Source organism: Pelobates fuscus, chromosome 2, assembly GCF_036172605.1.
Source record: "Pelobates fuscus isolate aPelFus1 chromosome 2, aPelFus1.pri, whole genome shotgun sequence".
NCBI lineage: Eukaryota > Metazoa > Chordata > Amphibia > Anura > Pelobatidae > Pelobates > Pelobates fuscus.
Window position 1 is genome coordinate 312,584,588 of NC_086318.1, and position 22,385 is coordinate 312,606,972.

Genomic DNA, 22,385 nt, shown 5'->3' on the forward strand with positions numbered 1-22,385 from the left:
AAAGGGACTTATGCACACATGTGGTGGTTCTGTCCCGCAATCAAAGTATTCTGGAAAAAAGTCCAGCAGCTTGCATCAGAGATCCTACACAGACCGATAGACCTAAACCCTTGGACCTTCCTCCTAGCCAGACCCCTTGACGACTTACCCAGATCAGAGCAACAACTACTCAACAAGATAGCCTTAGCTGCCAGAAAGGCTCTAGCCCACACATGGCTGCAGCCTACCCCCCCCCCATTATCCGCAGTGCTCAACAAAATCAAAGAATGCCATCTCATGGACAAACTAACGGCCCAAGTGAGGGGCAACACGACGGCATTCACAAAGATATGGGAACCGTGGGACAACTATATTGACGACTAAATGGCCACAGGCATCATCCAGGACCATCCCCCCCCCCCTCCCCCCCCCCCCCCCCCTACACCTAGTTCTCCACTACCCCATTTTCCTTGATTGTAGGCCGAGCTTACCGGTGACCCGGCCTATAGGTTCGACACACTAATCCCAAGGCTACCAAACGACAACCATGTCAGTTGATTCAAAGTTACGTAATTTGTTATATATTTGCTTTCTAAGTGTTGAACTTTCTACTGTACTATATTGTATTGAAAAAAGACGACAGACCGATAGCTTCAACAATTGATGTAAACAGCTGGTTATACAATTTTTTAACACCACACCTGGGCTTCTGCGCAAGCCACATAATTGCACTGTTCATTTATGTCTGTCATTGAAAAATAAAGAATCATAAAAAAAAAAAAATGTGTGATATGCCCCCTTTTCTGTCTTGGTTCTGCAGGAATAATTATATTATTATTTTTAACTGTTTGCCAGGTTTTACTATAGTACATTGTTCGGGTTTAACTCCTTAAAGGCCAAGGTTTTTTTTAGAGATGCAACGTGTTTGTGACCTATTCCTATTTGTCTTGTTTTGCCATGCATTCATTCTACTACAATTTCTTATTTTGTGTTTAAGTGCACCTATACATATTATATAGCATTTTTACAGAGAAATAGGGTGTTTTTGATACCCTATGTTTTGGTATAATGCTATATTAAATAGGAAGAAAATATTTTGAAAAAAAAAAGTTAAATAACACAGTTTTACATGCAATAATTTGTGCACACCAAGTGCAAGTAAAGAAAACTAACTTGAAATAAATTCACGAATTAGTCCTAATTAGACCTTGTTAAAATGTCTAGGATTTCAATAAATGTTTAGAAGTTGTAAAGCAAATACTGCAAGGGGTGAATTATGGTTTTCTAAGCTAAAAGTTAGCAAAATAGTAAAAAATATAAAACCAATAAAGTGCAAAAGTGTCGAATTTTGTACTTAAAACGTGAGGCACATGTACGCATTAATATCTCTACATCTCGTCGTGAGTGCAATTCTATCTAGCACTATATAATTACCTTTGTGGTATATAGACAAGGAATAGTCAACCCGATGTCTGGCTGACTTGTTTACCTTGTAATAGTGGGTATTTTTCTAGCTTGGCTTATCTTTAGTCAAACTAACTAGATCAAACTATATGCAACAAGTAATTTAAATTATTTGATTTTAGAAATTAGATTGCATTTCTCCCTTAACCCCTTAAGGACCAAACTTCTGGAATAAAAGGGAATCATGACGTGTCACACATGTCATGTGTCCTTAAGGGGTTAAGGTGTTTTTGTGTCTTTCAGTTCCAATAGTTATGCGCATATAGTATAGTACAGTCCATTTATATATATAAAAAAAAAAAACTAAGCATTGAATTGATAGAGGATTGTCTTTCTCTAAATTAATTATAATAGCTCACCAGGGGAGCTAGTCACATAATCTCCAGTTTTCGGTTTCTATTACTCAGATTTGTGGTATCCCAAGAAGTGCATTGTATGTTCACTGTTCACTAATCATTTGTATGAGTTTTTCAAAATGGCTTCCATGTGAGCTTCCATTTTCTTTACTTGTAAGTCAGAGCTTAGCATTAGGTGTTCTTGAATCTCAACTGCAAATGAAGGCTCTGCATGTGTGTTGAAATGGTTTGAGTTTATCCTGTTCTCAATTTAGAGTTGACCACAGATTCATAAGAAGAACTCTTTCTATTTTTGGCCAGCGAATGACCTCTAAATCTTTTCAGCGCTAGACCTCTATATCCTTTACATTTTTTTAAATTGTGATCTCTTATTGTGTTTGGGGGTCTAAGAAAATATGCAAAGAAACTAGACCATGTCAATCTCTTTTTGACAGAAGTTGCTTAATGCAAGCTCTAAATGGTTTCCTGTGCATTATTAGGGCTTGTTTCTTTCACACCTACAGATTTGTGAAGTAGGCTGTTATACTGTGAAGCTGCGGTAACCTATTGGTTTCACAGATTAAACAGTTTTCGCAAACAGGTTTTCCCCTCCCACTAGACTAACTTTTGTAATGATGTGAGAAAAACAGGTATACATATGATAGAACCATGATGGACCAAATGATTTCAGGTTGAGTACGCACACTATATACTAGTATCGAGTTCACTTGTGAAATTCCTCAGGCTTAGTTACCCTCGAAGCCTCCCATGGTTTCTAGTTTGTTTTTTTTTTTTGTTTTTTTTTTGTCAATCTTTGTTTTATTGAGGCATGTTAGGTTTCGGGTACAGAATAAAGAGGGGAAGACAATAAAAAGTTGTTACAAGTCGGGAGTGTCACATCGCAAAACACATTATCTTCAAGATTCGACAGCCTCACTTTTTTTTTTTTTTAAGAAAAACAAGTATATAGCGGCATAGCATGTGTAACCATAAACAGTGCCTATCTAGGTGAGTTAACAAAATAAAGAGTCCGTAAGCTATATAACACCATAGATGTACTGTAGGCGATTTAAGTGGCAGGTTGAAAACATGTGACGGTAACTGTATGTTGCTTGCAACTGCGCTACATATAGGCATGCATTTGCTAGACAGTGGTCTAATCATTGAAAGCTTTGATATTAAAATTAAAGTAAAATAAAAATTAAAATTAAAACGAGAACATTTTTGGTCTATGCTTAGGATTACATAATATAATAAAATAAATTATAACATGCTAGGTTAAACTTTTGTGTGAGAGTAGGTAGTGTTTCCTCAATCTGAGCTTTGCACGGAGAGCATATATTAGGGTAAACATGCTGAACTACACTAGCAGACATAATAAGCGTGATCTCGCATATAAACGGACACTGCACCTTTTAGTTTATCGTAACAGGGGAAACAGACAGTGAGGGGATAAGACAGATATTAAAAGGGACAATTTTATCCTACTATCCAAGGTGCCGATGTTAGTTACTGCTAAAATATAATGGTCAGCACAGTGTGACAGGTAGTCAGTGATGGTCAAAAGGGTCACAGCCTGATGCTGCTGGAGACCAGATCTGCAATGTTAGTCCTTTGACTGTTGCAGAATTGTAAACGCTGCTTGGCCAAAGGACTAACTACCAATGTGCCGGGCTAAACAATGCAGTGGGGTCTAAAACACTAAGGAGTTAGCAAGGTAACATTGCTGTCTAGAGTCTTAGATATCAAATATTAACCCCAGGCTGGATCGGTACTGGTAGGGTTCGTTGGAGATTTGTCTCGGGTCAGACCGTGTACCGTGCGGCAGGAGAGACGCAGAGGGAATCGGAGGTCTTCAGCCAATACCATCGAGGACAGTTCATCCACTGTTCGGGTGAGGCTAATGTCCTTGGGTCTGCCAGAGGTGCTGCTGAGCGCTGGCCCCTTGTATCCCAGGAGTGTAGTCTACGAGACTGGTCAGCGTCGTGAGGGTTACCTCTGTGCTGATTCGGTGCTGTGTGCTCTGCTGGGCGGAAGGTTGGACGGGTGAATCGTCGGGTCCTGCTTTGGGGCTTGAGGTCGCTAGCGTTGCTGTGTGTGGGCCTCTGTTCTTTTTCCCATCCTGCTGAGCGGAGTTTCTTCCGTCTGGAGGCTGCTCGTGGCTTACAAGGTGGGTTATTTGGCAGATGGCGCCGGGTGGCCGGGCGTATCCACGCCTTTACCGCTCTCATCGCTAGTTTGTAGTTTTGTGCCTGGGTTTTGAATTGCGCCCAGAGATTGTTGCTTAGCTGGAACACAAAGTCTATTGTGTGCTTAGGTGGCCTGATGGGTGGTCGCTTGGTAGTTGATTGCTCCTGAGCCGCCTCTTTGGCCGGGCTCAATTTGTTTTGCTGTGTCTCTCGCTTAGAGCCTTCACCATGCGGTTTCAAGAGGGAAAGCCCCGCCATTTTGGATCCCCAATCAGGGTCGCGTGGCTCGGTGCAGTGGGGATGTGCGGATCAGGTCTGTAGGTCGCTTGGGAGGGACCGGGATAACCCCCGCCGGTCCAGAGGGGGGGGGGGTAGGAGTGCTACAGGCTCCGTTTCCAGAGTGCGAGTGGATCGGCCGCTTCCACTCAGCTCCGCTCCGGGTAGGCCGCAGCAGGGTTCCCAGGTACTCGAGAAGGGGTACACCCGAGTTTGGTGCCTATCGGTTTGTCTGGGAGCCCCCAGTCCCGAGGTGGGTATTGGGCTTAAGTATCCGTTGTTTTTGCCTTGTTTAAGTCGTTATTTTAGCCCGTTAGCCAGGAGCTCCGGCTTGCTGCGTCCAGCTCGCTCGGCGTTCAGGCTCCGCCCCCCTCTAGTTTGTTTTAAACTTGTATTTTATAATTCTGCTCTGACTATCCGTGCCTCCATTATAATGCTTGAGAGTGTCAGTTTATCTGTGAAATTATCTTTATACTACGAAATAGAACTTTGTGGGGATATCGAAACCTCATCTAGTGTGTTGTTTTTGTTAAAATATGTCAAATCTTTTATCTATTTGTTTAGCATTACTGATGTTAAATGCATAATGTCTCATTGTCAGATAGAACTGGTAATGTGTGAACATGAAAGTCTTTATTACTGCTATGCACAAGGTCAATGAGCTACATCCACTGGTATTACCCTTGTCACCCGTGAACTGCAGCTGACTGATATTTGACATGATAGCAATGTTCCGAAATGCTGATGCATCCACCGCAAGGCTGCAGCGTGATGTATTTGGGGATCCAATGTATTTTGTACAATAGACATATCCATCACCTTTATCTATTGAAAATCATAGTTCTTCTAAATGTTTGTCTCATTGATCTTTCTATAAAACAATAGTCCAATAGCAGGAAATGTATGCCAGTCTGCACAAGCTGTGCACCCCAGGTGTAAGAATTTACTTTCCACTTATATATTTTCCATTTTGGTATTTAAATCCTACTGGCTAAACAATCCTTGGAGCAAGAAGCTCTTACTGATAGGTAAATTATGTCATGTCTTCTTTTCTATTTTTGAAAGCATGCGCGCATTAGACCTCCCCAAAGGAAAGCATTGAATCAATGCTTTCCTATGGGGAAAAATCTGATGCTGAATGTCTTTATGCAGAGTGAGGACGTCCAGCGTCAAATACAGGATCATAGGTCCGTTTCGATCCAGGAAGTGCCTCTAGTGGCTCTCTGGGAGACAGAAATTGGAGTGAGCTGAATTGGTCTCTATGCCTATAGTGTCCCTTTTAGGTCAGATTACCACATCTCTCTGTTTAGTAAACCTTATGAACACTCAAAATTCTTCATCTAGAACATAAGGTCTTCGTAAAGTACGAATTTAAGGTAAATTCAAAATTAATTGCAATATCAAGGTAAATATTGCTAAATCTGTATTATTTTCTAAGTCTATTATGCTTCTACTTCTATTTTCATCCTAGATTTAAAACTTGTTTTTTGATTGTCACTTTAGTGAATAACTCTGTGAAATCAGTAAAGAAAAAGAGACCAAATATATTGTGTGATTGGAAAAGACATTTATCTTTTCAGGGGCTCATGAATGTGAAATCCAGTGCTAATGATTATATACAAACTCATTACAGTGTGCAAGCTTGTGATTTATTCATTCACAAAAGAATGGATTGTTATGAATTTAAGGTGAATTTAAAGTCATTTAAAATAGTTGAATTGGGAAAAGATGACATTAGCTGTGTATTCAGATTGGCTGTTTTGGACCTGAAATATGAAATTCACTTTGTATTGCTAAAATGTGCAATTCAGTGAAATTGTCAATAATCCATTATTTCATCACAAGATGTTAGCTGCAAAATGTGACTGATAAGCTTGCTAACAAATACATAAATCTCAACAGAGTTTTAAATACATATTATTGCACACATCTTCTGGATAAAGATTTGCTGTATTGAAATCAAGACTAAAATGTGTATATTTAGCTAGCTAGCTAGCTAGCTAGATAGATAGATAGATAGATAGAAATACATATTTGTATTCCTAACGTTATTGTTTTTCTTTATTTTCTGTTCATATTGCTAAAATCATGTATTTTTTTCTGAATTGTATTAACCATAATGGAAAATATTAAAAGCCATGGATAGATATATATAGCTGATCGAAACTGGAATGCTTTATTTTCTATTGATTACGTCAGCAGTATTAAAATGTGCCCACAGTCCATCTGGACCTTTAAATCATGCTGGCAGTCCTCTCTGGACAAATACGTGTTTTGCCATCTTCTTCCTGGATGCATCTTTTAATCTCATTGTGTAGCAGAAGGAAATACCTTGTATTTTGTATTTCACATGTAATGTTGGATTGAAATCATATTGATTTTCAGAGCGATACTGAATTGCATGTTAGTAAATGCCCACGTGTTTCTTTCTCATTACTGCTTGCAGATCTCCACAATGACTCTGTGCTTGCAAGTGACTGCAGTAGAAAGTGAATTGTTTTATTCTCAAAGGCATTTGTGCTAATTTGAGCTGGATACAAAATGCATGTGGTGGCACATTGAACCTATCTCCTGCCCCATGCTGTATCTGATTTGCTTAATTTTTAAAAATGTTCTTTCTTTCTTTTTTTTTGTGGTTTATGTGTAATGAGTGTGATGCGTAATGAGTGTGTCTTTTTCATTTAACAAAAAAGTGCAGGTTTTAGTAGAAATTTGCTACATTTCCTTGGCTATTAATCAGACAGCGTGTCCTGTTGCCTCAGTGGAGCTAAATTTAAACTCAAAGGGACACTCCACTGCCCAAATGCAAAATAAATAAAAATCACTGTTTATTTGGCATACCGCAAATGAAAACTTGCATGTATTTAAGTATGCATTTTGTCATTGGAGTTACATCTAAAAACAGCTTGCAAAACCTGCAGTTCTCTTGTGTGTTGCCTTTACAAACCTCCCCTTCTAACCCAGCCCAGACTTTCTGTGGTTGTCCAATCACAGACTTCCCAATGCAGCTCAATGAGAAGTCTTTGCAAGGCAGGTGCTGTAAGCAATGACCTCCCTCTTGAGTTTAGCTCCACTAGCTAACCAAACCGGGAATTAAAAGCCCTGTTGTCTGCTTGAAAGCCAGGGGGTGTAACCAGTGTAATCTATAAAAGTATTTATTCCTATTGAAATCTATACTTTTTGCAGAATGAAAATAATAGGACACACTCTTCACACTTAAGACATGTCAGGAAGCTAAAGTTTTTTTAGAGGTTTGGCGTACCCTTTCAAGCTAAACTCAAGAGGCAGTAATTTCTCAGAGTTCCTGCTTTGCAAAGACTTCTCATTGAGCAGCATTGGGGAGTCTGTGATTGGCCAGGGCTGGCTTAGAAAGGGAGGGCTTGCAAAGGCTGTAGACAAAAGATCTGCAGGTTTAGCAAGCTGTTTTAGATACAGCGAGAGAAGAAAGTATTGTATCCCCTGTTGATTTTGAACGTTTGTCCACTGACAAAGAAATGATCAGTCTATAATTTTAATGATAGGTGTATTTTAACAGTGAGAGACAGAATAACAAAAAGAAATCCAGAAAAACGCATGTCAAAAAAGTTATAAATTGATTTGCATGTCAATGAGTGAAATAAGTATTTGACCCCTTCTACTTAGTACTTGGTGGCAAAACCTTTGTTGGCAATCAAGGAGGTCAGACGTTTCTTGTAGTTGGCCACCAGGTTTGCACACGTCTCAGGAGGGATTTTGTCCCACTCCTCTTTCATATCCTCTCCAAGTCATTTAGGTTTCGTGGCAACTCAAACCTTCAGCTCCCTCCACAGATTTTCTATGGGATTAAGGTCTGGAGACCGGCTAGGCCACTATAGGACCTTAATGTGCTTCTTCTTGAACTACTCCTTTGTTGCCTTGGCTGTGTGTTTTGGGTGATTGTCATGCTGGAATACCCATACACAACCCATTTTCAGTGCCCTGGCTGAGGTAAGGAGGTTCTCACCCAAGATTTGACAGTACATGGCCCTGTCCATCATCCCTTTGATGCGGTGCAGTTGTCCTGTCCCCTTAGCAGAAAAACACCCCCAAAACATAATGTTTCCACCTCCATGCTTGACGGTGGGGATGGTGTTCTTGGGGATGGTATTTTCGGGGACATAGGCAGCATTCCTCCCCCTCTAAACACGGCGAGTTGAGTTGATGCCAAAGAGCTTGATTTTGGTCTCATCTGAACACAACACTTTCACCCAGTTCTCCTCTGAATCATTCAGATGTTCATTGGCAAACTTCAGATGGGCCTGTACATGTGCTTTCTTGAGCAGGGAGACCTTGCGGGCACTGCAGGATTTCAGTCCTTCACGGTGTAGTGTGTTACCAATTGTTTTCTTGGTGACTATGGTCCCAGCTGCCTATGGATCATTAACAAGATCCTCCCGTGCAGTTCTGGACTGATTCCTCACCATTCTCATGATCATTGAAACTCCACAAGGTGAGATCTTGCATTGAGCACCAGACCGAGGGAGACTGACAGTTATTTTGTGTTTCTTCCATTTGCGAATAATCGCACCAACTGTTGTCACCTTCTTACCAAGCTGCTCGGCGATGGTCTTGTAGCCCATTCCAGCCTTGTGAAGGTCTACAATCTTGTCCCTGACATCCTTGGACAGCTCTTTGGTCTTGGTCATGGTGGAGAGTTTGGAATCTGATTGATTGCTTCTGTGGACAGGTTTCTTTTATACAGGTAACAAGCTAAGATTAGGAGCACAACCTTTAAGAGAGTGCTCTTAATCTCAGCTTGTTACCTGTATAAAAGACACATCGGAGCCAGAAATCTTGCTGACTGATAGGGGATCAAATACTTATTTCACTTATTGACATCCAAATCAATTCATAACTTTTTTGACATGCGTTCTTCTCGTTTTTTTTTTTGTTATTCTGTTTCTCACTATTAAAATGCACCTACCATTAAAATTATAGACTGATCATTTCTTTGTCAGCAGACAAACATTCAAAATCAACAGGAGATCAAATATTTTTTTCCCTCTCTATACACCCCAATAAAAAAAATGGAACAATTAATGCATGCAAGTTTTCATTGGGGGCATATCTACTAAACAGTGATTAACCGTTAATGATATTGTTCTTTCATGCATATTGAATAATTTATATTTGTATAACCATTTGCTAGTCACAGGGTTAAATGGTGAAAGCTATAGATGCCAAGTGAAAATTAAAAGGATACTGAATGGGTGACAAAAAGCATGCAATTTGTTTTCTATCCAGAATGAAATATATTTAGAAGGATACAATTCAGGATCTATATAGAGTTCTTTACACTGGGTTTCCTTTCATTACTTTGGGAAAAGCACACATTGTTATAACCTCTGAATCTGGCAAAACACTTTGGAATATGATCCTTTTCTTAAGTGTGTCATTTAGAATATATTGAAAAACAGTATAAAAAAAAAAAATAACTATAGATTCCCAACGGGTAACTGTCTGCGATTACCAAAGACAAAAATCTGTATTAGAGTATAGAATTTGTAGAGAACATCAAATATGATCTGTGAATATATCTGTTCCATCCAAGAAAGCCTGTGTTAAGGTCCAGGTTTATGCAGGAATTATAAATGACCATACACTCTTCAATGTATGACCCCCCAAAAAAGAGACTATGAGAACATCTATGTAATATGAAGCCAATATGATACAATTCAAGCCAGCTTGCTTTACACCATGAAGCTGTTCTCCATTCAGGCTTTTAGAGCACTATCTATCAAGTCAACGTTAAAGCCTCATTGGCTTAATTACAGATATTGAAAAAGTGCCATAGATTTATTTGTCCTATAAAATAGTTTTGAAACAACTATTTGCATCTCTTAATGTAGATAAACAGAAACATAGAGAGAGCGAAACTTAGTAAAATGGTATGCAATATGCAAGGTCAAAAACTACTAGGCAGCTGCCTAAAGGTGACTTTGCTAATTAGGGTAGAAGTTAAGCATAATAACAGAAATCACCACTGCCACCTATTGGAATTGCAAATTTAAGTGGTAGAGAGCTCATTCTCTATTAAGCAATTCTTTGAGGATAACATTATAGCTCTTTCATTGACTGCCATGGAACATGTTTGTGTTGTGAAATTCGTTTTTATTTCATCTTTATATAAAGAAATAGGGCAAATGGTCCCCTTCTCAGTGGTCTTATGTGTTCCAAACTTGCCCCATCTATCATGAATGCGGTGGCAAGGCTCATCTTCCTGTCCGTCCACACTTCCCACGCCTCCCCCCTCTGTCAGCCCCTGCATAGGCTTCCTGTAAGATATAGGGCTTAATTTAAGATTCTGGTGCTTGCTTACAAGTCTCTACATAATGCTGCTCCAACCTTCCTATCCTCCTTAAAACACAAGTATGACCCGTCTAGGCCCCTGCACTCTGCTGAAGACCTACGTCTATCTTCTGTCTGTACTCCCACCTCTAATGCTGCCCTTCAAGACTTCACCAGGGCTGCACCGTTCCTATTTTCAAAAAATCATTGAAAATTCACTTCTTCAGGAAACGTATCAATTAAACTGCTAACAGCTTTCCCTTCCCGCACCCTGATTCCTCCCCTGCAACTGTCAAAAATAACCCACAAAGCCCTCAGTGAATACTTTTCTATCAACCTACTTTTCTACCCCTACCTTTTCTGTTACTATACCCCACTCCCTATAGCATGTAAGCTCATTTAGCGGGGCTCCTCTGTTTCTGTGCGTCCAACTTGTCTGGTTCAGTGGTGTATCCTGGTTTTGTGCTCAGACACCCCCCCCCCCGCCACCGACCCCCCTCCCCGACACTCCACCCCCTCCCCCGCCTTCCAAATACACACATTCACTGACAGACACGCATACACTAGCTAACAGACACACACTCACTCACTAATAGACACACACTAACAGTGTGTGTGTCTGTTAGTGTGTCTGTGAGTGAGTGTGTGTCTGTGTGTGTATGTTAGTGTGAGTGTGTGTCTGTTAGTGTGTGTGTCTGTAAGTGTGTCTGTGTGTGTGTCTGTGTCTAACAGACACACACTCACAGACATACAGACACACACTCACACTAACATACACACACTCACACACTAACAGACACACACACACACACTAAACAACACACTAACAGACACAGACACACACACTAACATACACTCACACTAACAGACAAACCACTAACAGACACACACTCACTCACTAACAGACACACACTAACAGACAAACACACACTCACAGACATACAGACACACACTCACACTAACAGACACACACTCACACACTAACAGACACACACACACACACTAAACAACACACTAACAGACACAGACACACACACTAACATACACTCACACTAACAGACAAACCACTAACAGACACACACTCACTCACTAACAGACACACACTAACAGACAAACACACACTCACAGACATACAGACACACACTCACACTAACAGACACACACTCACACACTAACAGACACACACACACACACACACTAAACAACACACTAACAGACACAGACACACACACTAACATACACTCACACTAACAGACAAACCACTAACAGACACACACTCACTCACTAACAGACACACACTAACATACAAACACACACTCACAGACATACAGACACACACTCACACTAACAGACACACACACACTCACACACACTAACAGACACACTAAACGACACACTAACAGACACAGACTCACACTAACATACACTCACACTAACAGACAAACCACTAACATACACACACACTCACACTAACAGACACACACACTCACTAACATACACACACACTGACACACACTAATATATACACACACTATTTCTTTTAAAAATTCAACCCCCCCAGCCTCCTTACCTTTGGGAATGCTGGGACGGGGTCTCTTTTTCCCTGAGGGCTGCTGGTCAGTCGGGCGGGCGGCGCTGGCTAGGGAGCACTTCCTCTGAGCTCTCTGCTCAGCTCCCTCGCGCACCGCCTGCAGAGTGATACCGGGAGCCGGAAGATGACGTCATCTTCCGGCTCCTGGTATCACTCTGCAGGCGGCGCGCGAGGGAGCTGAGCAGAGAGCTCAGGGGAAGTGCTCCCTCGCCAGCGCCGCCCGTTCAGCAGCCCGCCCGGATTGTCAGTTAGCCGCAAGGCTAACAAGGTATTTGCCTGGGCATTTGGGGGCGGCGTTTTTTGCCGCCCCCTGGAAAATGCCGCCCAAGGCAAATGCCTTGTTTGCCTCGCGGCTAATATGTCCGTGGTCTGGTTACCATTACGTGTCTGTTAGTTCACCCATTGTACAGCGCTACGGAATTTGTTGGCGCTTTATAAATAATAAAATAATAAATAAATAAGCATAGCAATTTATTTTTTTGAGCATAGATCTAGCTTGTTTTTTAATTGTTACCAATTGCAGCATTACATTGGATCCTGACATTATAAGAAACATACTGTGAGGAATGTGGAACACTACTACTGATAGAGATGCCGTCACTAATGTGCAAATTAATCAAAACATTTTCAAAGACCCAGTCTTTAAATTATAGTGATAGTATTTTAATGGCAAATATAAATCTTTTACTAAATCTCATTCCCATCAGTGGGGTTTCATGTGAACTACCGTAATTTAAAAAAGAAATAGGCTACAAAAAAAATAAAACATTTAGCAGATCGGGATTTATATTCAAATATATTTTACTCAAAATAAATGTTTGCATTTACAAGAAAACTAATTTCACAGTGGAAACATTTTTTTTTAGATCACATTGCTGATTAAATAATGTCAGATCATTTTATTGTCTGATATCTGGCCCACTGGGTATATAGCGGTATTGGAGATTTTTATTCCCAATTCAACTTTTTTGGTCTTTATTTAAGAAATGTGTTTTTCAGTTTTCATCACAATTTACTATTTATTGAAAAAATCTTTCCAGTTTTGCTGCCTGATTTGCACCTGTTTCGTTTAACAATCCTTTTTATAATTCTTGTTAGTTGGAAGGTGGAAAACTCATTGAATTTGCAAACCATTTTCCAATGAACAACAATGGCATTATTCATTTGATGGAAACATAAACTGTGACAGCTAATTTTAATTTCATTATCTCAGGGTTCATATATCTAATTAGCTAATAATAATTTAGAGACAAGGGGGGCTGCAACTGTCTTGAGAACTGGAGTGTAATGTGGTGGGGTTTTTTTTTTTCCCATTAGCAACCCATCATTGTGTGTGACATGTGGTCAGACTAGGCTTGCATCTTGTTTAAAATAAATTAAATAAAGGTTTTGTTTAGTTTTGGTAAATGTGCTTCAATTGCTTGGTTACCCGCAAAGACTGTAGGCTGTTTTACTGATGTTAAAAACACCAAAGTGAGACTTACTTAGCAAGGTGCAGCCTGGTGCACTCAGTCTTTTAAAGAAACAATATAGCATTAAAAGAACACAAACATGTATTCCTATTAACTTGAGTAGTCATCTCCACCACCGTGTGCCAAAAAAAATATTTTTAAAAAAGGCCCCATGTTATACTCACATTTTTCCAGCCCAGTGACTCCCTCGGCGATGCTCACCTCTTCCTGTGATGTTTCCCATGATGTCATGAAAGAGATATGACCCCCTTCAGCGACAGTCCAATCCAATGTTCCTCATGGAGGAACATTGGGGACCTGATGTGCATATGCAGGACATCATCCAGTTTTACTCTGTCAATGCAAAGGAAGCACCACTAGTGGCTGTCAGTATTAGTCATGTTTAACCCATCCAGGTAAACACTGCTCGTTTGTTTTACCTTGAAGGGTTGAACATACTTGACCACTGCAATTTGAGTAAGTGGTCTGGGTGGGTTTAGTGTCCTTTTAAATGTTGGAGCATTAATTTTTTTAGTGTACAACTGTAGTTTTCACTCATGTTGAGTTCTCATGCTGTGGTCATTAGTTACATAGTTACATACTTACATAGTTACATAGGTGAAAAGAGACTTGCGTCCATCAATTTCAGCCTTCCTGACATTTGTTTTTTTGCTGTTGATCCAAAAGAAGGCAACAGAAAACAGTTTGAAGCACAATTTTGCAACAAGCTAGGAAAAAAAATCCTTCTTGACCCCAGAATGGCAGTCAGATTTATCCTTGGATCAAGCAGTTATTACCCTACATTGAAAGATTATATCCTTGAATATTCTGTTTTTGCAAGTGTGCATCTAGTAGCTGTTTGAACATCTGTATGGACTCTGATAAAACCACTTCTTCAGGCAGAATTCCACATCCGGATTGTTCTTACAATAAAAAAACCTTTCCTTTGCCTTAGACGAAATCTTCTTTCTTCCAGTCTAAACACATGGCCTCGTGTCCTATGTAAAGTCCGGTTTGTGAATAGATTTCCACACAATGGTTTGTATTGGCCCCGAATATATTTGTATAATGTTATCATATCCCCTCTCAGGTGACGTTTTTCTAAACTAAATAGGTTTAAATTTGCTAACCTTTCTTCATAGCTGATATGTTCCATTCCTTTTATTAATTTTGTAGCCCGCCTCTGCACTTTTTCTAGTGCCATAATATCATTCTTTAGAACAGGTGCCCAAAATTGCACAGCATATTCAATATGTGGTCTTACCAGTGATTTATAAAGAGGCAAAATTATATTCTCGTCCAGAGAATGAATACCCTTTTTCATGCATGACAATACCTTACTGGCCTTGGCCGCTGCTGATTGACATTGCACATTGTTGCATAGTTTGTTGTCTATAACAATTCCCAAGTTCTTTTCATGTGTTGTTATCCCTAATTTGCTTCCATTAAGGGTATACGTTGCTTGTGTATTCTTTACGCCGAAGTGCATAACTTTGCATTTTTCAACATTAAATTTCATCTACCATTTGAGTGCCCAGTCCTCCAGTCTATCTAAATCTCTCTGCAGCAAAGTAATATCTTGCTCACATTGTATTGTTTTACAAAGTTTTGTGTCATCTGCAAACACTGAAACATGACTTTCAATGCTGTCTTCAAGATCATTTATAAACATGTTAAATAGAAGGGGTCCCAGAACAGACCCCTTAAGGACACCACTTGCCACCTCTATCCAGCTTGAAAATTTATCATTAACGACAACTCTTTGTACTCGGTTTTTAAGCCAATGTTCTACCCAAGAACAAGCATTTCATCTACACCGATTTCCTTGAGTTTGAACACTAATCTATTGTGTGGAACTGTATCAAATGCCTTGGCAAAATCCAAATAGATCACATCCACTGCAACACCCTGATCTATACTTCTACTTACTTCTTCATAGAACGCAATCAAGTTAGTTTGACATGACCTGTGCTTCATAAAACCGTGCTGATTTTTGCTGATAACCATGTTCTTCTCAAGGAATTCTTGAATATTATCCCTTAATAACCTTTCAAATATTTTACCAGCCACAGAAGTTAAGCTCACAGGTCTATAATTTCCAGGCAAGGATTTTGAACCCTTTTGAATATAGGAACCACATCTGCCTTCCTCCAATCCTCCGGAACACTTCCTGAAAGAAAAGAATCTTGAAAGATTAAAAACAGAGGTTCACTTATTTCTACACTTAGTTCCTTAAGTACATGTGGATGGATACCGTCAGGCCCTGGAACTTTGTTTATATTAACATTCTTTAGTTGCTGCAGCACCTTGTCTTGAGTTAACCAATTACAATTATTCTGCAAGTTTTTAGTAGCAATCATTTGCACATCTATATTGCCATGGGTTCTTCCTTAATATATACGGAGGAGAAATAGTTATTTAAAATTCATGCCTTTTCCTGGTCTTCATTAACTAACACCCCGTTTCAGTTTTTAGTGTACCTACACTTTTTTAGAATTTATGTACTTAAAAAATGCTTTGGGGTTCGTTTTGCTCTCTTTAGCTATCATTTTTTCATTTTGAAGTTTAGCAAGTCTAATTGCCTTTTTGCACGCATTATTTGCTTCCTTATATCTTTTATAAGATGCATCTGATTTGTCCAATTAAATGCTTTAAATGCCCTTTTCTTATTTTTAATCTCTTGTTTTTAGTTTTTTTTTAAGATTTGACAATTTTTTATTTGTTTTCAAAAATGTCACATCAGGGATGGGGAGGGTTACAGAAGGGAAGAGGGGGGGGGTATAAAATACAGCGTGTACTTGTTTTACTTCTCTACTAAGCCACATTGGTTTTAATTTGTTTCTTTTATATTTATTTCCCAATGGTACATACTGAGAAATGTACCTTTCTAATATTTGTTGGAAGATGATCCATTTATCCTCAGTGTTCTTTTCACTAAAGAGTTTATGCCAGTCGATATATTGTAAAGCTTCCCTTAACTTATTGAAATTGGCTTTTTTAAAATTATATGTTTTAGTATACCCCATGTGCTTTTGTTTTTTTGAGTTTATTTCAAAGGACACTATATTGTGATCACTATTTTCCAAGTGCTCACCTACTTGAAAGTTGGTCAAAAGATCAACGTTGTTTGTTAAAACCAGGTCCAGACAAGCGTCCATTCTAGTTGGTGCTTGTACTAGTTGTGACATGAAGGTGTCATTTAACAAGTTTACAAACCTAATTCCCTTTGCTGAGCTACTAGTCCCTCTGTCCCAATTTATGTCCGGGTAATTAAAATCTCCAATAATTAACGTGTTACCCAGATTTGCAGCTTTCTCAATTTGCTCAAACAGCTGTTGTTCCTCGTCAATATTAACATTAGGTGGTTTATAACATATCCCAACCAATAGTTGGTTTCCCTTATTTTCCCCCAAGCAGATATTTACCCATAAATCTTCCACATTTTCCTCCTCGCATTCCATTTGCTTAAGATTTGGCTTTAAATCATGGTTGACATACACACATACCCCACCACCCTTCTTGTTTTTCCTATCCTTCCTAAATAACATGTACCCATTTAAGTTAACTGCCCAGTCGTGTGTCTCATCCCACCACGTTTCAGTTATGCCTATTATATCATATTTTTTAGTATATGCTAATGCCTCTAGTTCCCCCATTTTGTTATTTAGGCTCCTGGCATTAGTAAGCATAAATTTAATATCATGCATCACTTGTATATTTTGTGAATTATCAACATTACATAGCTTCTCTGTTCTGAGCTTGCCCCTCCCCCCGTCTCCACCCCCCTTATACTGTGCTAAAGCCCATCTCCTTTCTGTCCTATCTCCATTTTGTAGATTGATATGACCCTCCCCCCCTACTACTAGTTTAAAATCTCCTCCAACCTTCTAGCCATCCTATCCCCCAGCACTGCAGACCCTCTCCCGTTTAGGTGCAATCCATCACTAATATAAAGATTGTACCCAATCGCAAAGTCGGCCCAGTGCTCTAAAAACCTTCCTGTACCACGACTTCAGCCACGCATTAACCTCTCTAATCTCCCGCTGCCTTTCCACTATAGCGCGTGGCACAGGTAATATCTCAGAGAACACCACCTTGGAGGTCCTTTTCTTAAGTCTGCTACCTAATTCCCTGAAATCATTCTTTAGGATCTTCCTCTTACTTTGTCATTGGTACCAACATGGACCCCCTCCCAATAATCTATCCACTCTGTCAGCAACATGCCGGACCCGAGCACCCGGGAGACAGCAAACTGTCCGGTTGAGCCGATCAGAGCGGCAGATTGCCCTATCTGCTCTCCTAATGATAGAGTCCCCTACCACCACAACCTGTCTTGCCTAGGTTGCACCAAATCAGGACTAGCTAGCCCTTTCCTCTTCCCTCCCCCCTGCTTCCTTGTCCCACTGCCACCCAGCTACATGCCTGTTCCCCATCTGTTTTATCTCCTCCCTCTCCACTACCTGTCCCCATTAAACTCTGCTCAGTGAGCAGCAGACTCCTCTCAAGATTGTCAATCTCCCTCAAAGTTGCGATTTGCTTCTCGAGATCTCCAATCTGAGCTTCCAGAGAAGCCACTCGCACACAACCATCACAGAGGTATGGACCCTGGACGGGTAGATCCAGGTATCCATACATGCAACAAGATGTGCATTGAGTTAAACCAGCAATCTTGCTAACACTCATTTCCCCAGATACAAAACAATAAAAAAAAAATAATAATAATTAAAAGAAAATTACCTTGATAGCTTAAACCCCTTGTTAGTTTCAACTCCTGGTTTTCTAACTCCTACTTGAAAGAGTCTACTTAATAGAGTCTGCTTCCAAGTAATGTGAGCAAGCTCAGTGAGTTAGGGGTGTGCCTTTATGGGGATACAAATCCCACACAGGTGAAATTAATGAACGATTATTATTATTTTATCATTTATATAGCGCCAGCAAATGATCTCTGCTCAAGTCCATTGGTGACACTGAGTGTGAAGTTCTTCAAAGATCAAAGGTCTTTAGGAGAAAAGGCTGTTAGTGACTGTCTGATAGGCACTAGGGTATCGTTGCAAATCGTTGTAAACATTAGCACCAAAAGATGCAGGTTCTGGTCAGGACCTAGTGCAGGGCTAGGCAACATTCGGCACTCCAGGTGTTGTGGAACTTTCCTAATAATTTGCCAGCATTATGGCTGTAAGAGCATTTTGGGAGACATAGTTTACAACATCTGGAGTGCCAAAGGTTGCCTACCCCTGAACTAGTGTACTGTTAAGAAATGCAATTCTCTGCCATTAAATAACCTTTTTATGATTGGCCATGTAGCCAAAGCAGGGATGGCCAAACAAAATAGTCAAACAGTTGTAGAGCTCCTACTTAGGTAGGCCTCCTGGTAGGCCGCCTGTTATGGGGCCGCTTTATGCTGTGGCCCTCCCACACGCTGTGGCCATTTGCATGCTCCTGCAACTGGCCGGTGGCCGCAAGTGTGCAAAACATTCTTGCACGCTGGCCACCGGATATGCGCATACAGTGTATGGAGTCTTATCCAATTACTGTGCGGCGGCCACTCCCCCTTCCCTGCTGCTCGCAGTGTCAGAGTAACAGAGAAGATCGTGCAGGGCTGGACTGGAAGACGGCTGAAGGTAGGGAAAGAGGGCCTTGGGGGAACCTTTCTGTAGTGTACTGTAGTGCAGGGACATATTAGCTGGCGAGGTAAACAAGGCATTTGCCTAGGGCAGCACAAAACCAGGATGCACCACTGCTGTTGTGTATTAAATGGGGGGGGGGTAGTGTATTAGAGTGGTGGGAGTGGGGGCTGTGTATTAGATGGGGGGAGGGAGGGGAGGCAGTGTATTAGATTGGTGGGAACATAGTAAGTAAGTTGAAGTGAAGCTTTTGAGTAAATTATATATATGTACTCAGGATTACATATTGTTTGCATGAGAATGATACTAGTAATTTTAGTTTGTGTTGCTCTAGGTCATACTGTTTCTTTATTTTTCTATTTATTTATTTATTTATTTATTTATTTATTTTGCGGCCCACATAAACTAAAACCTTGTTTATGTAGCCTTTGAGTTTGACATGCTTGCTGTAAAACATGGGTTATGTTCAGTGAAAGAATCTACAACTTTCCCAATTTTGAATACACTCCTCTCCCAGTCAATAGTGTATCAACTTCTGTGAGATAAATAACGTTGAAAGCAAACCGCTGTTGAATTTAGAAACAATGAAAAACAGTGTAACCAAGTATAACATAAAAAATCGGATACACTGGGTTTGATACATTAGGTATTTTACTTCTGAAAGCATTTGATATACATCGTTTTTATTTTCCAACTTGGCTGTTTTAGTCTGAATTTTGCAAAACATTTGTCAAAACCTCTCTATTGTTGAATAAACCTATAACACAGATAAATGCCACCTACTGTTTGTCTATACATGTATCCTATTACTTTTGACCTAACAGTGCATGCTATCCCTAGCAGAGTCCTTTTTTATATCAAGCTGCTCATGACACTAATTAGACACAAAGAAGAAAAGATCCCAGGCACTCCAAATTTTAAGCCGTATGCAGCTTTAATGTAACAAAATGCAACACAACGTTTTGACCAACAAAGGTCTTTTTCAACCAACAAAGGTCTTTTTGTTTCCTTTGTTGGTAGAAACGTTGCGTTGCATTTTGTTACATTAAAGCTGCATACGGCTTAACATTTGGAGTGCCTGGGATCTTTCCTTCTTTGTATATTGTCCTGGGATTGCTGGTCCTGATCTGGAGCACCCTTGGCCGTTTGGATTGAGTGCGGTTCCCACTATCTACTCTGCTCACTAATTAGACACAGACTCCCTGCAACTATAACTAGTACACTTAGCTATAGAGGTTATGGTGTTTTGTTTTGTAAGTGTCAATAGCAGCATAGACAGGCTCATACTCCTTAACCTTGCATTTAGAACCTTTTCTTGGTTACATAACAGCTGGAATGAAATGTCTTGTGATTGGGCTGAATACATAATATTATTAGTACTCATTGCATTGCATTAGCATTAGCTCCGTGAGACTCAGCCTCGTTTTAACTATTATTTTTATGTCTATGATTTATTATTTAAACATGATCATTATATTCTGCAATACTATTTCTGTTTTTTTAAATTTAGCATTTTTTTTTTACATAATAGGTTACTCCTTTGGAATATTCTCCTGATCGCTCACCTCAAATTGTAGTATGTTAAAATTTGGATATATCGTTTGAAACAGGGCTTGCTTTGCTTTGAATCTAGAAGCCAGCTAATAAAGGTAGGAGCAAGGTTTTTTTTTTTTTTGTAAACTAACATAGCTTTGTTTTCAGCGACAAAAATACAATTCTTAATAGGACACTATAGTCACAGAACCACTAGAGCTTAATGTTGTGGTTATGTTGTATATAGCCTGTCTCAGCAGGCTTTTCAATGTAAGCACTGCCTTTGCAGAGAAATGGCAGTGTTTACTTTGCTGCCTAGTAACACTTCTAGTGACAGTCACTCAGATGGCCACTAGAGATGCTTCCAGTGTGCAGCACCTACAGTCAATGTCCCCACGATCTGCATGGAGGTGCTGAATGTTCCCCATAGAGATCCTGTTTTGCGCAGCATGGCGTTTTGCTGTGCATCAAGATTGATTATCTCAGCCATGGAGGCGGGTTTGGGCACCACTGCAGGGTGCACGAAAGAAAAGAGAACAAAGATTACAGCTGCCTTGCCACCTGCCTCCACGCTACCTGAACCAGTTACTTTTATTCTTCCTTAGCCGCCCATCTCGAAGGGAACGGACTCACAAATCCCAGGCACCAGGACAGAATTCCTAGTCACCATGGCGACCTGGCGCTTGGGATTTTTGTTGAACCCTGGTTTGAAATATATTAACATGTTAATGTTGACATGCAGTGTAATGGCTTTATGCTTAGTAGTTAATAAGGGTCTGATGAATATTTGTACAGTGAATGTTTGAAATATGTTTTTCTAAAGGAATGATATATGGTTATTATTTTACTGTTGAGGAAATTTTGGGAATAATTATTTAATTTCTCTACAATAGTAGCTGATGTTTTAAACCAGTATTATGTAGATTATTGTGATAAAGACATAAAACGAATATTTAATACATGTTAAAATAAATCAAATGACTATAGTGATTTCATTTTTCATTGTATCATGGATTCCATGTACCTATTTTAATCCCGAGATAAAGGCATAACAACTTCTTAAAAGTAAACTGTCACTTCTATGGAAACTGTTGTGATATAAGAAATAATAGCAGAATTCATGACAACCCATATTTTTGAGCTAGCTTGGGCAAAAATGTTATATGTGACATATTATGTGAGTTTTTAAAGCACAATTCTGGTCAGTTTAGTTAAGAACATATTTCTGAATGGAAGACACTCACAACATTGTAAAATGCTGTTTGACCTCGCCACTTTGTTATGTACTAGTGATATCAACTAGTCTTCCTGCTTTCCATTTTGGCATGCAGTTTCTTAAAAGGGGAGAGGAAACAATAACCAACAACTGAGATGGCGAAAAGTGCCAAAAGATGATTTATAGTTCCCTGTGTGTGAGCGCAATAAGTGAGTGTTAAATATTTTCACTGTAGGCTAGAAGTTCTGATGTTGGATGTTTTTTTCCATGTTGTTACTGTATTTTGTTTTATTACCCGCATCATTGTTTAGAGAGTATACCAACTTATACCACAATGCTGTGCAATGGCTTATCAAAATGTATTAAAAAGTAAATGAATACATATTAAAAAGGGGATATTCACTTCTTATACCAGTAAATA

The 22,385-nt window shown here is 39.7% G+C and overlaps 1 protein-coding gene across 3 annotated transcripts in view; it reads left to right on the forward strand.

The window, feature by feature from the left end:
• FYN (FYN proto-oncogene, Src family tyrosine kinase) overlaps positions 1 to 22,385 on the forward strand; it is a 276,468-nt gene that overhangs the window by 21,405 nt on the left and 232,678 nt on the right. For 2 of the 3 annotated variants that reach the window (XM_063443505.1, XM_063443507.1), the window contains exon 2: positions 20,747 to 20,864. The exons of the other annotated variant lie outside the window; for it this stretch is intronic. The gene's annotated coding sequence lies outside the window, so the exon portion shown is untranslated. The remainder of the gene's footprint in view (positions 1 to 20,746; positions 20,865 to 22,385) is intronic. 3 annotated transcript variants of the gene reach the window in all.